The 17,267-nt window shown below is 37.1% G+C and overlaps 1 protein-coding gene and 5 non-coding genes across 9 annotated transcripts in view; 5 read left to right on the plus strand and 1 right to left on the minus strand.

The window, feature by feature from the left end:
* The window catches only part of LOC101884655 (uncharacterized), a 110,085-nt gene extending 92,820 nt beyond the window's left edge, over nucleotides 1-17,265 (minus strand). For 2 of the 4 annotated variants that reach the window (XR_015942668.1, XM_087250538.2), the window contains exons 1-3: nucleotides 17,205-17,265; nucleotides 16,699-16,789; nucleotides 15,980-16,029 (exon numbers count right to left, since the gene is read on the minus strand). The gene's annotated coding sequence lies outside the window, so the exon portion shown is untranslated. Of the gene's footprint in view, nucleotides 1-1,620; nucleotides 2,378-3,114; nucleotides 16,030-16,698; nucleotides 16,790-17,204 lie in introns of those variants that run through there. The other 2 variants (XR_015942667.1, XR_015942666.1) reach the window with 2 other exon arrangements.
* Nucleotides 4,933-5,014, plus strand: trnas-gcu (transfer RNA serine (anticodon GCU)). The gene has a single exon. It is a non-coding gene; the product is annotated as a tRNA-Ser (tRNA).
* trnas-acu (transfer RNA serine (anticodon ACU)) lies at nucleotides 5,566-5,647 on the plus strand. Its single transcript has one exon. It is a non-coding gene; the product is annotated as a tRNA-Ser (tRNA).
* On the plus strand, nucleotides 6,205-6,286 carry trnas-gcu (transfer RNA serine (anticodon GCU)). The gene has a single exon. It is a non-coding gene; the product is annotated as a tRNA-Ser (tRNA).
* Nucleotides 7,477-7,558, plus strand: trnas-gcu (transfer RNA serine (anticodon GCU)). Its single transcript has one exon. It is a non-coding gene; the product is annotated as a tRNA-Ser (tRNA).
* trnas-gcu (transfer RNA serine (anticodon GCU)) lies at nucleotides 8,110-8,191 on the plus strand. The gene has a single exon. It is a non-coding gene; the product is annotated as a tRNA-Ser (tRNA).
* Nucleotides 17,266-17,267: the final 2 nt, after the last annotated feature.

Raw genomic sequence — 17,267 nt, forward strand, 5'->3', positions numbered from 1 at the left:
AAATTGGCAAGTTCTCCTCAGTATCAAATTTTAATCTCAGGAATTATTTTGATGGATACACATTATTAATCATTTAAACTGAAGTTCTTTAATTTTGGGGAGAATTAAAAAAGAAATGTAACTTGTTCTTATTTTTCTAATTCCTGTGAATTAAATTCTTTTAAAATAAACGAGGTCTGAGCTGATTAGGATGAAGCCTTTAAATAAGAATATTCATTTAAAACTTATTACATATTGGATCTCTAAAAATAAAGATGGAAGAGCGAACATTACAGAATAGTGTGAAAGAAAACCTCTGATCAATACTGTGATGTTTTTAGGAATAACATTAATAATTGTGTAAAACTCTTTAGGGTGACAAGCAAAACCCTGTTTAAAGAATGGGTTGAATTATTTTAATTTAGCAAAAAGATCGTCATTTCAAGTGAAAAAAAAAGTCAAATGCGATTATAATTTATTTAAACAAGTTTCCGTTTAATTTGATGAGATGACGAGGAATCTGAACCAGCACCAAAGCCACTCCTTCCACCTGCTCCATCAATAGAATATCCTCCTGTTACCTCAGATCCCACTGAACTTTTACTATAGTTCCCACTATGATTTGGCCACAACCAGCACCAGCAGTACCACCAGCTCCACCGACAACATGTACAGAGAAGCTGAAGCTCTGGGTGCCACTGGACAATGTACCACATGCCCCCTCAAGCTACTTAATACAGTGATTTTTTATTTATTTTTTTTTTTAGCTCTGCACAGTTGCCAGACATTCAGAATCGCTCCCCAGCAAACATCAGAAACAGGTGGGTTCAACAAAGGTTTCCACCCATGTAAAAAAAAATGTTGCACAACAAATAGTAGTAATAACTATAATATACAGCCACAGTAAAAAGTTTGGAATATTTTATAATAAGCTTATTCTGCTCACTAAAATGTTATTGCATTTTTAAATAACTGTTATTTTATTAAATGTTTAAAATATAATTTATTCACATTTAAGCCTGAATTGTACGCATGATTAGTCTTAAGCGTGATGATTATGGAGGACCAAGAGTCCGAGGTTGCCACAGCGGGATGAACCGCCAACTTATCCAGCAAGTTTTTACACAGCAGATGCCTTTCCAGCCGCAACCCATCTCTGGAAAACACACACACACACACACACACATGCTCTCTCTCTTTCACACACGCACACATGCTCTCTCTCTTTCACACATGCACACACACTCACACACAGACACGCACGCATATGTCACACACACACACATGCACATAAACTCTCTCTCACACACACTCTCTTTCTCACACAAACATGCACGTGCACACACACACACTCTTATGCTTATGGTTATTATTGTTCTGTATTTTAATGTACAAATGATCTATAGAAATGTCATAGAGCTACAGTGTATAGAATTAAAAGTCAGGGAGTAGTCAGTTATTTATATATGCATTATTTGTCTAACAATTGTCAACAGAACAGTAATGAATATAGAGTAGGAAATGTAAAAATAATAAATTAGTTATTAATAATATAGTATTAACAATATAAACAATGTAAATAAAATGTTAAATACAAACAGAAACCGACACAAAGGGGATATAAAAGTCAAGGACCAGTCATTTATAAATGCAATATTTATTTAACAATGGTCAACAAAACAGTAATGAACATGGAATAAAAAAATCTAAAAAATTAAATGTGAAATATTAACAGAAAAAAATACAAAAATTAACAAATTAAATAAAATGTTGAATAAATTTAGAAACCAACAAGTGAAATAGAATAAATTGAACTATTATGGTGCACCGTTGTGGAGGATAGTAGCATCTGTGTGCAAGTCCAATATAAACTAAGGATAGCTGATGTTGTGCTGCATATTCTTTTGTTTAAAAGTAACTGTGTAGTTACAAATACAGGGAAAATCTGTTTGCTAATTATACATACATGAACACATTAGTGGATTAAATGACTACGTTTTTGTGAGCTAAACTAGGTTTTTGGGAACTAAGCATTGTATCAGTTGATAAAATATGGTTATTTTCTGTAAATTCAGTAAAAACAGTCCTATAAAACTTCCGTATTTTTACAGAAAATTCCTGGCAACCACTGCCGGTATTTTTCAGTAAATTTAAAGGATTTTTTTAGCAGTGTAAATAAATTAAAGTTAATTATAAATGTTGTGTTGATTGAACTAAACAACATTACCTTACCTTTATGTAACTAGCTTAAGTTCACTCAAATGAATATTCGTTCTTTAAGGTAACTTAACTCGGTTACGTGGAACCTGTTGACATAAAAAAGTTAATTAAAGCCAACATATCATTTTTTTGAGTGCAAGGTCCACTGTCCACGAGACTGCAATGGGCATTTCTCAATCTGAAAAAAATCATGAAAAATAGAATAAATAATTTTAACTCAATGACTCCTTTAATAAAGCACAAAATAGCTCTGTAAATTAATTTAACACTGTTTCTAGAATGTGTGTAATATTTATCTAATATGTAATTGTACAGTTTGTATCTCCAAAAACGAAAAGAAAAAGATAGAGGTAAAGTTGGTTTTATATTCGCACATTTGCTCATTTAGAAGTCTCTATATTGTTCACCATATTACTTTGAATATTCGTTTGAAATTAGCATGCAAGTATGATTTGAAAACAATATCAACACTTATCTAATTCACTGTGAACAATGCTGTACTTTGATAATCATTAATCGATGTCTGCTAATATGATTTTCCTATTTAGAATTTGCAAAAAAAAAATTCTGAAATGATTTTATTGAGGAGAATGTCTGAATATCCAAATATAAAACCAACTTTACCTCTATAAGAAAAAAAATAAGAGGAACTGGACAGGAACATTCCAGGCCTTAAAACCACATGCTGTATTGTACATTCATAATCCATTCCCCCACCTTTTAAAATCTCTCTCATAAATGGTCAAACTATAGTTAATTATTCGACGTAAATCTCAAAATACATGCATTTTAAAACACATTATTATTTAAAAACAAGTATGACATATTTTACATAGATACTGTACTGAATGTACTGAAGCCTAACAAGTTAAGCAAATTTCAACAAACATTATATCATGTAAACGAAATACACACCCTTTGATAAATCTCAAGCCACTTATTTATTGAGGAGCTGGCCTGTTCCTGTTGCCCTCATCTGATGGCCAAACTCCTGTGCTGGCAAACTTTTTCAGATGTGAAATCCAGTCAGCGTCTGACATGGCTTTGTGGAATTTTTCAGACATTTTTTCTCCTATAAATTAAACGGTTTTAGATTAAAGTATCCAAATTTGAATTACAACACACTAAAACATTAATAACGTGCAATTATGTAGATTTTCTTATCTTTTTTAAGAAATCACTATCAGAAAAAAAATCCTGAACTTTAAACAAAACGATGCTGTGCTCTGTCGAATGATGCTGTTTGTCGAAAATCACTGAAGGTCAAGGAACTTTTTTGACCTCTGACCCGCCTCCAGATGACCCTGTTATTCCTTCGTGTACCTTCGGCTCAGTTCGTAAAATTGATTGACATCTGACTAACCTGTTTGACTGCACACATAGCGGTGAATCTTAGAACGGTTCCTTCCCCAGCTTTAACATTGCCATGACTCTGATTGGTCAAATGTTGAAAATGTTGAGAATTACGGTCCGCGATTGGCTGCAAATGTTGAGATGCTGCAACATGATTGGCTACAATGTTGGACCGAATCGCTCCGATTGGCCCTCATCTTCAACATTTGTGAAATATTGATGGACAATCCTTTAGCAGCTGGCATTGCTAATCCATTGTGCTCTTTAAATCCCATCCTCGTCGCTAATATGTCCTGGCATTCGAGAGAGCTTGGTGCTTCTGTGGAACTTGTTTTACTCTCACTCTCTTAGCATTTTGAAGGATGTTGTTGCAAAATTTTATTACGAAGTGGCCAAGTCCATCGAATCCCATCCTTGTCGTTCAAATGCTTTGGCGTTTGAAAGAGGCCGGTGCTTTTGTGAAAGGTGTTTTACTTGCACGCTCTTATCGTTTTAAAGAATGTTATTGTAAAAATTCATGTCATCTTTACTGAAAAGAGCTGCAAATACATACAGAAATGCTATAGTCCAGCCCCCATCAGGAAAGGGAGTATATACATGACGAGGTGGCCGAGTCCATCGAATCCCATTTTTGTCGTTCATATGGCAAAACTAAAAGTCATCTTATCGAAAATAGTTGCACAAACATACATTTACAAATATGTGCCACAGTCTGGCCTCCACCAGAGAAAAAGGTGTATACGAGACGAGTTGGCGAGTGGTTAAGGCGATTGACTGCTAGTCCATTGTGCTTTGCACACGTGTGTCTGAATCCCATACTCATTGCTAACATGTTCTGGCATTCGATAGAATGGTGTTTCTGTAGAAGTTGTTTTACTATCACTCTCTTAGCGGTTTGAAGGATGTTGTTGCAAAATTTAATGTCATCTTTATAAAAAAAGAGCTGCAAATACAAACATATATGCCATAGTCCTGCCCCCATCATGAAAGTGAGTACATACATGACGAAGAGGAAGAGTCCATCGAATCCCATCCTTGTCGTTCAAATGCTCTGGCGTTTGAAAGAGGCCGGTGCTTCCGTGGAAGGTGTTTTACTCGCACGCTCTTATCGTTTTGAAGGATGTTGTTGCAAAATTTAACGTCATCTTTACCGAAAATAGCAGCAAATACATACAGAAATGCCATAGTCCAGCCCCCAACAGGCAAGTGAGTACATACATGACGGGGTGGCCGAGTCCATCGAATCCCATTTTTGTCGTTCATTTGCTCTGTCGTTCATACGGCAAAACTGAAAGTCATCTTACCGAAAATAGTTGCAGAAACATACATTTACAATTATGTGCCACAGTCCACCTCCAACAGAGAAGAAGGAAAATACATTACGAGGTGGCCGAGTGGTTAAGGCGATGGACTGCTAATCCATTGTGCTCTGCACGCGTGGGTTCGAATCCCATCCTCGTCGCTCATATTTTATGGCATTCAAGAGATCATGGTCTTTCTGTAGAAGTTCTCTCACTCTTTTAGCGTTTTGAAGGATGTTGTTGCAAAATTTTATGTCAACTTTATCGAAAATAGCTGCAAATACAAACATATATGCCATAGTCCAGCCCCCATCATGAAAGTGAGTACATACATGACGAGGTGAAAGAGTCCATCAAATCCCATCCTTGTCGTTCAAATTCTCTGGCGTTTAAAAGAGGGCGGTGCTTCCGTGGAAGGTGTTTTACTCGCACGCTCTTATCATTTTGAAGGATGTTGTTGCAAAATTTAACATCATCTTTACCGAAAATAGCAGCAAATACATACAGAAATGCCATAGTCCAGCCCCCAACAGGAAAGCGAGTACATACATGACGGGGTGGCCGAATCCATCAAATCCCATTTTTGTCGTTCATTTGCTCTGTCGATCATACGGCAAAACTGAAAGTCATCTGACCGAAAATAGTTGAAGAAACATACATTTACAATTATGTGCCACAGTCCGGCCTCCACCAGAGAAGAAGGAAAATACGTGACGAGGTGGCCGAGTGGTTAAGGCGATGTACTACTAATCCATTGTGCTCTGCACGTGAGGGTTCGAATCCCATCCTCCTCGCTCATATGTTCTGGCATTTGAGAGATCATTGTGTTTCTGTAGAAGTACTTTTACTCTCACTCTTTTAGCGTTTTGAAGGATGTTGTTGCAAAATTTAACGTCATCTTTATCGAAAATAGCTGCAAATAGAAACATATATGCCATAGTCCAGCCCCCATCATGAAAGTGAGTACATACATGACGAGGTGGAAGGGTCCATCGAATCCCATCCTTGTTGTTCAAATACTCTGGCATTTGAAAGAGGCCGGTGCTTCCGTGTAAGGTGTTTTACTCTCACGCTCTTATCGTTTTGAAGAATGTTGTTGCAAAATTTTACGTCATCTTTACTGAAAATAGCAGCAAATACATACAAAAATGCCGTAGTCCAGCCCCCAACAGGAAAGTGAGTACATACATGACGGGGTGGCCGAGTCCATCGAATCCCATTTTTGTCGTTCATTTGTTCTCTCGTTCATACGGCAAAACTGAAAGTCTTCTTACCGAAAATAGTTGCAGAAACATACATATACCAATATGTGGTACAGTCCGGCCTCCACCAGAGAAAAAGCATGATACATGACGAGGTGGCCGAGTGGTTAAGGTGATGGACTGCTAATCCATTGTGCTTTGCATGCGTGGGTTCGAATCCCATCCTCGTCGCTCATATGTTCTGGCATTCGAGAGATCATGGTGTTTCCGTAGAACTTCTCTCACACTTTAAGCGTTTTGAAGGATGTTGTTGCAAAATTTTATGTCAACTTTATCGAAAGTAGCTGCAAATACAAACATATATGCCATAGTCCAGCCCCCATCATGAAAGTGAGTACATACATGACGAGGTGGAAGAGTCCATCGAATCCCATCCTTGTCGTTCAAATGCTCTGGCGTTCGAAAGAGGCCGGTGCTTCCATGGAAGGTGTTTTACTCGCACGCTCTTATCGTTTTGAAGGATGTTGTTGCGAAATTTAACGTCATCTTTACCGAAAATAGCAGCAAATACATACAGAAATGCCGTAGTCCAGCCCCCAACAGGAAAGTGAGTACATACATGACGGGGTGGCCGAGTCCATCGAATCCCATTTTTGTCGTTCATTTGCTCTCTCGTTCATACGGCAAAACTGAAAGTCATCTTACCGACAATAGTTGCAGAAACATACATATACAAATATGTGGTACAGTCCGGCCTCCACCAGAGAAAAAACAAAATGCATGACGAGGTGGCAGAGTGTCTAAGGAGATGGACTGCTAATCCATTGTGCTTTGCACGCGTGGGTTCGATTCCCATCCTCGTCGCCGATATGTTCTGGCATTCGAGAGATCATGGTGTTTTTGTAGAAGTTCTTTTACTCTCACTCTTTTAGTGATTTGAAGGATGTTGTTGCAAAATTTTATGTCATCTTTATCGAAAATAGCTGCAAATACAAACATATATGCCATAGTCCAGCCCCCATCATGAAAGTGAGTACATACATGACGAGATGGAAGAGTCCATCGAATCCCATCCTTGTCGTTCAAATGCTCTGGCGTTCGAAAGAGGCCGGTTCTTCCGTGGAAGGTGTTTTACTCGCACGCTCTTATTGTTTTGAAGGATGTTGTTGCAAAATTTAACGTCATCTTTACCGAAAATAGCAGCAAATACATACAGAAATGCCGTAGTCCAGCCCCCAACAGGTAAGTGAATACATACATGACGGGGTGGCTGAGTCCATCAAATCCCATTTTTGTCGTTCATTTGTTCTCTCGTTCATACGGCAAAACTGAAAGTCTTCTTACCGAAAATAGTTGCAGAAACATACATATACAAATATGTGCCACAGTCCGGCCTCCACCAGAGAAAAAGGATGATACATGATGAGGTGGCCGAGTGGTTAAGGCGATGGACTGCTAATCCATTGTGCTCTGCACGCGTGGGTTCGAATCCCATCCTCGTCGCTCATATGTTCTGGCATTCGAGAGATCATTGTGTTTCTGTAGAAATTCTCTCACTTTTTTAGCGTTTTGAAGGATGTTGTTGCAATATTTTATATCAACTTTATCGAAAATAGCTGCAAATACAAACATATATGCCATAGTCCAGCCCCCATCATGAAAGTGAGTACATACATGACGAGGTGGAAGAGTCCATCGAATCCCATCCTTGTCATTCAAATGCTCTGGCGTTTGAAAGAGGCCGGTGCTTCCGTGGAAGGTGTTTTACTCGCACGCTCTTATCGTTTTGAAGGATGTTGTTGCAAAATTTAACGTCATCTTTACCGAAAATAGCAGCAAATACATACAAAAATGCCGTAGTCCAGCCCCCAACAGGAAAGTGAGTACATACATGACGGGGTGGCCGAGTCCATCGAATCCCATTTTTGTCGTTCATTTGCTCTCTCGTTCATACGGCAAAACTGAAAGTCTTCTTATCGAAAATAGTTGCAGAAACATACATATACAAATATGTGGTACAGTCCGGCCTCAACCAGAGAAGAAAGAAAATACATGACGAGGTGGCCGAGTGGTTAAGGCGATGGACTGCTAATCCATTGTGCTCTGCACGCGTGGGTTCGAATCCCATCCTCGTCGCTCACATATTATGGCATTCAAGAGATCTTGGTCTTTCTGTAGAAGTTCTCTCACTCTTTTAGCGTTTTGAAGGATGTTGTTGCAAAATTTTGTCAACTTTATCGAAAATAGCTGCAAATACAAACATATATGCCATAGTCCAGCCGCCATCATGAAAGTGAGTACATACATGACGAGGTGAAAGAGTCCATCAAATCCCATCCTTATCGTTCAAATTCTCTGGCGTTTAAAAGAGGGCGGTGCTTCCGTGGAAGGTGTTTTACTCGCACGCTCTTATCGTTTTGAAGGATGTTGTTGCAAAATTTAACATCATCTTTTCCGAAAATAGCAGCAAATACATACAGAAATGCCGTAGTCCAGCCCCCAACAGGAAAGTGAGTACATACATGACGGGGTGGCCGAGTCCATCGAATCCCATTTTTGTCGTTCATTTGCTCTGTCGATCATACGGCAAAACTGAAATTCATCTGACCGAAAATAGTTGCAGAAACATACATTTACAATTATGTGCCACAGTCCGGCCTCCACCAGAGAAGAAGGAAAGTACGTGACGAGGTGGCCGAGTGGTTAAGGCGATGGACTGCTAATCCATTGTTCTCTGCACGTGTGGGTTCGAATCCCATCCTCCTCGTTCATATGTTCTGGCATTCTAGTGATCATGGTGTTTCTGTAGAAGTACTTATACTCTCACTCTTTTAGCGTTTTGAAGGATGTTGTTGCAAAATTTAACGTCATCTTTATCGAAAATAGCTGCAAATACAAACATATATGCCATAGTCCAGCCCCCATCATGAAAGTGAGTACATACATGACGAGGTGAAAGAGTCCATCAAATCCCATCCTTGTCGATCAAATTCTCTGGCGTTTGAAAGAGGCCGGTGCTTCCGTGGAAGGTGTTTTACTCGCACGCTCTTACCGTTTTGAAGGATGTTGTTGCAAAATTTAACGTCATCTTTACCGAAAATAGCAGCAAATACATACAGAAATGCCGTAGTCCAGCCCCCAACAGGAAAGTGAGTACATACATGACGGGGTGGCCGAGTCCATCGAATCCCATTTTTGTCATTCATTTGCTCTCTCGTTCATACGGCAAAACTGAAAGTCTTCTTACCGAAAATAGTTGCAGAAACATACATATACAAATATGTGGTACAGTCCGGCCTCCACCAGAGAAAAAGAAAAATATGTGACGTGGTGGCCGAGTGGTTAAGGCGATGGACTGCTAATCCACTGTGCTTTGCACGCGTGGGTTGGAATCTCATCCTCGTCGCTCATATGTTCTGGCATTCGAGAGATCATAGTGTTTCGCAGAAGTTCTCTCACTCTTTTAGTGATTTGAAGGATGTTGTTGCAAAATTTAACGTCATCTTTACTGAAAATAGCAGCAAATACATACAGAAATGCCGTAGTCCAGCCCCCAACAGGAAAGTGAGTACAGACTTCCGGTGGCGCGCGCTGCAAGATGGCTGCTCGGCACTGAGCTCCTTACAAATACCTCCGATTATAACATTTTTTTCTTCAAATTGAGGATAAATTCCTAATTAAAATAGAACATCAACTCTTTCTAAAGAATGGCAACTAGTAAAAAGACGATGTCTCCTCAAAAACAAGCTACAGGAAACAAACGACTAAAAACGCTTGATGACGACGTGGCCTCCATCGTCAGCCATGCAATCGAAGCGCAGCAGGAAGCCTTGCGTGAAATGGTCTTCGGCATGTTAACAGAGGCAATAAAGTCCGCTCTTGCTCCTTTCAATGACTACATTAATGAAAATGGAACTGTTCTTCGAGCTATAAAAGAAGAAATAGGCTCTCTGGGTAAGAACATGGCGTCGATAACATCAAAAGTAGATGATCTACAAGGAAACCTTCGCAAAACTAAAAAAGATACTAATCATTGCTTGTCTCAGCTTGACCAAATACAACGAAAATGCACGGATTTGGAAGATCGCTCACGACGCAACAATATCCGTCTGGTCAACTTACCTGCGGGAATGGAAGGAGACGACCCTATCGGCTTCCTTCAGAAAACGCTCCCTAAATGGATCCCGGACCTGTCAGGGCGTTCAAATCCAATAGAGATTGACAGAGCTCATCGAGTCTACTCGAATTCTAACTCAAACAGATCACGAGCGATGATCTTTCGACTCCTTCGTTATCCGGACAGGCAGGCCATACTTCAAGGTGCACGTAAAGCAAAGCCCACACTACCCGGAGGAGCGCGTCTGGAATTCTATGCAGATTACAGCGCCGCGACCGCACAGAAGAGAAAAGCGTTCTCGGCCGTCAGATCCAAACTCCAACAAAAAGGTGCGGAAACTTTTCTAATTTACCCAGCAACACTGAAAGTCTCATTCAAAGGCCAAAAATACTCGTTTGAGACGCCGGATGAAGCCGAGAAATACATCGAGGGACTGGAGCGAACAACGTCAGCGCCGGCTCGCAGGTCTTTATATCCTCAGCTCCAGGAGGCAATGGAGGAAACCGATTAAGGAGACAATATTGGACTTATCAACACTTAAATGACATGATTAGAAACATTTCTTAGCCCCCTAAATGGCCAAATTATACGGTAAACAACTATTACTATTAATATTATTATTTTGTTTTATTGGTATTTAAAGTTAAGGTTAGATATTCATGATACTAATTTTATTTATTTAATACTATTTATTTTATTATTATATATATTTTTACTATTATTTGTTATGTTATTTATTTATTTTAGTTATTTATTTTATTATTTTTTATTTATTTATTTATTTTTATTACTTTATTTATTTATTTATTTTTTTTTTTGTCGACAAGGTGGGGGCTAAGTTTCTTGGTTTAAGATTGGAACAGCCCGAATTCAAAACTTGTTACATGTTTAAATAGAGTTGATGCTGATACACTGATGGTTGTAACGTTCCTCAGCTGTTTAATATCAAGGAGGTACTGGAAGGCGAATAGTGTTAAGACATTGCCTCGCGATCGCCACAGACGCTCGTTATTGAGGGGGTTAGGGAAAGGGTGGGGCACTCAGGAATAAAATACGCAGAAATTTTTATATTCTTTTCATATATATCCACGAAATTTCTATGTTTAAATTGCACCTACTACTACAATCTTTACATGTTTATTTGTGAAAGCTTTATGTTCAGAGATTATGGTTAATTTGAATATTATGTCTCTTAACGTCAGAGGGTTAAACTCTCCTAGTAAACGGACTAAATTTTTAGATTATCTTCGCAGGAAAAACATAGACGTTGCACTTATCCAAGAAACCCATCTAAGGATAGCAGATGTCCAGCGATTACAAAACAAACACTATATTCCTATAGTATCTTCAGGTTATAACTCTAAAAAGAGAGGGGTGGCAATATTATTTAAAAGAAATCATACTTTCAGTATTGAAAATTTAGGATCAGACAATAATGGTAGAATGGCATATTGTTGTACTAATATAGGAGGAAAGAAGCTAATGTTTGTCAATATTTATGCCCCAAACTCTTATGATGCTCTTTTTTTCCCAGACATTACAAAAACTCTTTTAGCCTATAATGAATATTCACTTATTATTGGAGGAGACATGAACACGGTAATGGACACCGTTTTAGATCGATCAAATCCTTCAATCCCAATGATACAACCCCAGTCTTCAAAAGCATTAAATTGGTTTACTAAAGACCTAAACGTGAGTGACACCTGGAGGTTGCTCAACCCTAATGTGAAAGAATACACTTACTTCTCACCAAGACATAAATCCTATTCAAGAATAGACTACATCTTACTATCTCCTATGATATTTTCATGTGTAAAGAACATTGAATTTCTACCACAAAGTATTTCTGACCACAATGCAATAACAACATCGCTGCAATTTAGTACACTGACCAAACCCTCTAGATGGAGATTCAATACTCTTTTACTCAAAAACGAGGAATATATTTCACAACTGAGATCAGAATTAACTGAATTTATTAGCATTAATCAAAATTCTGTTTCCAACCAAGACATGTTTTGGGCCTTTATTAAAGGTTTTTTAAGAAATAATGCAATTAGTTTTTCTGCAAGGCTTAAAAAGAATTACCTCCAACAAATATCATCATTAGAAAAAAGGTGTGGAGAATTGGAGCGGGAATTAGAAAAGAAATTTGCAACAGAAACACAACAAAAATTAAAGGTAGAAAGAGCTACACTTAATGACCTGCTAAGACAAAGAACCGAATACTTGATGCACATCACAAAACATAAATACTACATAGATGGAAGCAAACCGAGCCGACTCCTTGCACTCACTTTAAAAAAACATGAGCAACGCTTTAATATAAATGCAATAAAAAACTCTGAACAGGTTCTCACCTCAAACCCCTCAGATATTAACAAAACATTTAAGAAGTTTTTTGAAAAATTATACTCTTCAGAAATACAAACTAACACGGATCATTTAGAAAAAATTTTTGAGTCTTTAAACTTAACAAAACTTTCTAAGGAAGATGCTGACAACCTAGATTCAGAAATAACTCTAGATGAATTACATAATGCAGTTAGGGATTTACATACAGGGAAATCTCCAGGTATTGACGGCATCCCTGGCGAATTATATCTAGTACTATGGGACTTACTGGGACACATTTGGCTACAAACAATAAACAAGGCCATAACCAAAGGCCATTTTCATAAAGATCTTAATACTGCTTTAATTACTGTTTTACCTAAACCCGAAAAAGATCTTTTTGAATGTTCCAACTATAGACCTATTTCTCTGATTAATGAAGATATAAAAATTTATGCTAAAGTTATCGCCAAGCGTCTACAATCAGTAATAAGTAAATTAATTCATCCAGACCAAGCTGGTTTTATAACAGGACGTTTAGCTTCAGATAATGTCCGCAGAGTACTACACGTTATAGCTGAATCAGGAAAGTTGAAAAAACCTAGTGGCCTCCTCCTTATAGATGCGGAAAAAGCCTTTGATCGCTTGGAATGGGGCTATTTATGGTACACACTGAAAAACTTTAATTTTGGCGATCAATTCATTAAGATGATTCAAACTCTATACTCTAACCCCTTGGCTAGAGTAACTACAGTGGGAATTATTTCAGACACTTTTTGTATTAAGAGGGGAACAAAACAGGGTTGCCCTCTCTCTCCTCTTTTGTTTAATCTATCAATAGAACCACTGGCTCAATTTATTAGACAATGTAAAAACATTACCCCAATTCAGTTAGGCTCATCTGTCCATTCTATCTCTTTATATGCTGATGACATACTTCTATTTCTATCAGATTTACAAAATTCACTACCCAATGCCCTCACAGCTTTAAATGAATTTGGAAGAATTTCTGGTTTCAAAATAAACTACTCTAAATCAGTTCTGATGCCCCTTAATCCAATTGGCCATAATGTTACTAATAATACTAATATAAAAATATCAACAAAAGTCAAATATTTAGGAATTGAGCTGAGCCCAACCTTACAACTCATACCTAAAATAAACTATATGTCAATTTACAGTAAGGTTGAGGCTGATATCCAGAGATGGATGCGCCTACCCTCATCACCACCCGCCAGAATTTCAACAATAAAAATGAATATCTTGCCCAGAATTAATTTCATAAGCTCCATGCTTCCCCTCCCTCCACCTCCAAACTATTGGAAAAAGTTAGACTCAATTTTAAACAAATTTGTTTGGAATGGAAAACGTCCCCGTGTAAAATGGTCCACTCTCCAAAAAAACAAAACAGAGGGTGGATGGGCCTGCCCTAACTTCAAATTATACCACTGGTCATTTATTCTGCTCTCAGTTGTGAAATGGTTCGAACCTGATATGCAATGTTCTTGGAAAGAAATAGAAAAAGACCTTATTTTTCCAACACGTCTGCAAGACTTTCTGTTCTCAGGCTTTAACCATAGGAAATGTATATTGCGCTATGGACCTATTTTATCCTATACCCTCCAAATTTTTAAAAAGGTAGAAACTTATTTTCCTTCCAGAACCACCTGGCATAATCATTCTCCTCTGTGGCACAATGTGAACCTACTTTCTGGTAGACAACCTTTTAATCAACCATCATGGGCCAATAAAGGTATTCTAACACTAAAAGACATAAATGGAGAAAAATCTATTTTAGATTTTCAAGAGCTGGTTAACAAATTTAATATATCTCCCAACACTCTTTTTATATATTTTAAAATAAGGGCAGCACTAAAGGCTCATAAGACACCATGGGGTAAGGATCTTCATACCCACCCAATTGTGAAATGGATATATAATGCTCCAAGAAAAGGAACTGTTTCCTATCTCTACTGCTGTCTTTCTAATATTAATGCACATAGTTTCTCAAAAGAAAGACTATGGCTATCTGATATGTCTCGACCCAATACAACTATCGATTGGGAAACTGTATGGCATAATACATTCCACGCTTCCACAAACCCTAATCACCAGTTTATTCATTTTAAAACTATCCACAGGGCATATTTAACCACACGTATACGACATATCATAGGTTTATCTCCAGATCCATATTGTAAGTTCTGTGAACCACAGCGTCCAGATACCTTTTTACATATGATGTGGGAATGTCCGGAGGTTCAAAAACTTTGGGATTCGGTACTGGACATTTTATTTAAAGTTACAAAAATTTGTTTCCCCAAAGACCCTATACTGTTACTATTGAATGATAACTCTCAATTTCCCTTAAATGCAAAGGTCCGTAAATTTTGGTTAGCTGCTTCAACTGCTACAAAGAAAATGTTGGTACAAAGGTGGAAACCTCCTCATGATCTCTCAGTTAAGCACTGGCTACATTCATTATTGGAAATACTATATCTGGAACTGTCATCAGCACGGATCAACCATGCCAAAGTGGACATTCTTACGGCATGGAAAATCTACATATGCAACGTCAAAGAAATCTTGGACACTTAACCCTCATCTGATGCTACGGATGACAACTTAATGGAAATTATCTAACAGATTGGTCTAAACTATAGTTATTCTGTGTTTCCTGATGTGCGTATAATGGGGTGGGGGGGTGGGAAATATATATGGGGTTATATCTGTTAAAAGTATTTTGTTATCTGATTGTAAAAATTGTATATTCTCACTATCGGAAATAAAAAAAACTGAATTACAAAAAAAAAAGAAAATAAAATGAATGAATGAATGAATGAATGAATAAATGAATGAATGAATGAATTTAATAAAAGTTAAACTGACCTGTTAACATGTCTGTCAGGAGCTGATCTACCTGATAATAAATTTTTTGCTTAATTTTTTTAACAGGTAAATCAATACATATATATATATATATATTTGTACAAAAAATGGTTCCAGTAGTAACGCTCCTTAAAGTTAAACTACATATTCACATTCCTCATCTGTCTACCGTTACATTATACTAATCACTGTTACATACAGTGGCCGAGAGTGCAAAGAGAGTAATAAAACACAGACAAAGAAGACAGCTTTGTCACTTTTTCTATGCTATTTGTGAGATTGTGTATGTTGTCAAACTGATGAAAATGTTTTCTCAATTTACTTTAACATTTTTGTGTTTATGTTTTTATAACTTGCAGCCGTTGTTAAATTTAAAAGTATTTTAAACATGGATGGACATCTAAATGGATATAGGGCACATATCTCAAAACATTATGAAATATTTACAGATAAATCAATTTTGAATTAAAATGTATATTTATCTTCAGACTTGCATCTCCCTGATCTTTTTAAAAGAACGGCCCCTCGTTTGCTCATCACTGTTTGACAAGTGTCTGGCAGTCAGTCAAAAATATACTTACATATAAAGATGTTCATCAGCTACACAGCACTTAGGTTAAACTTTGACCTCCTTTTCAGTTGATGTGGAAAACAAAAGCAAAAGAAAGAAAAAACAAAACGACTGAATACAAGTTGCATATCATGCCTGTACAAATCAAAATGTATTCATTTAGGGCTTAAATTGACTTGTTTGAGGATGAGTTAAGGTGTAAGGGATGGGTGAACGGTGTAAATATACATGTAATTCATAGCTATGATGTAAAGCTGAATTTTCAGCATCATTACTTAAGTCTTCAGTGTCACTTGATCTTTCAGAAATCTTTTTTAAAGATGTTGATTTAGTGCTTGAGGTTGAACTAATATAATGGTGATTATCAAATGGTGCTGATTTGCTGCTCAAGAAACATTTCTGATTGCTATCAATGCTAAAAACAGATGTGATGACAAATAATTTAGTGTAAACTTTTTTCTAAGATTTAATAAATCAATTAATCATAAAAAAATTAAACAAAATGAAAATAACAAATATTACTTCATTAGCAGCAAATCTGCATATTTATTAAGTTCTGAAGAATCATGTGATGTGAAATGTAATACCACTAACATGTTTCAATGTCAAAACTTTCTTAAAATAACTGCAATAAAGACAAGTAACAGATGCATAATATATAGACATGTAACATTTGCATAATGATGTGCAATGGAAATTCATATGAATTAATCCTCTGCTTAAAGTTACCTGTCTTTTCTGCATCTCTGTGATCAGCTCCCTTCAGAAATTTAGGAATCTTGTGTTATGTTTTCTGTAGCAGGGGGTTATTCTCTCACTCCTGAAACCACAGAACACTTTTTTACTTAACATTTGTTTAAGATAACGTTACTATGAAATATCAAAACACGATTGAACTTTTGATTCACGGTCCTTTACAGTACAATGCGTATTAGACTAACGTTACCTATGGAGTGCATTAAATAAAACATTGACAAAACCTCTCATCTACACATAAAGAATAAATAAAAGCCTAAACTTTAACAAATAAGTTTAACAAGAGCTAACATTAAGTAAGTTAACGTAATATTACCCCGACGCTAACGTTACCAGTGCTAATATGCTAACGGACTTTTACGAAGACTTACCACTCTTATATAACATAATATTCAACTGAATATTCATCAATTGCCAATAATAAAAGTGTGAGGAACAGTTTTATGTAGTATTTGCTTTGTTTTAGGGACTAAACTTACCTGAAAACTGTCAAAACGGCAGCTTGAGAGAAGTCGTGTTGTGTCTTTCAGGTGGTGTCGTGT

The sequence above is a fragment of the Danio rerio genome, chromosome 4 (genome assembly GCF_052040795.2).
Source record: "Danio rerio strain M-AB ecotype USA chromosome 4, GRCz13ab, whole genome shotgun sequence".
NCBI classification, from domain to species: Eukaryota; Metazoa; Chordata; class Actinopteri; order Cypriniformes; family Danionidae; genus Danio; species Danio rerio.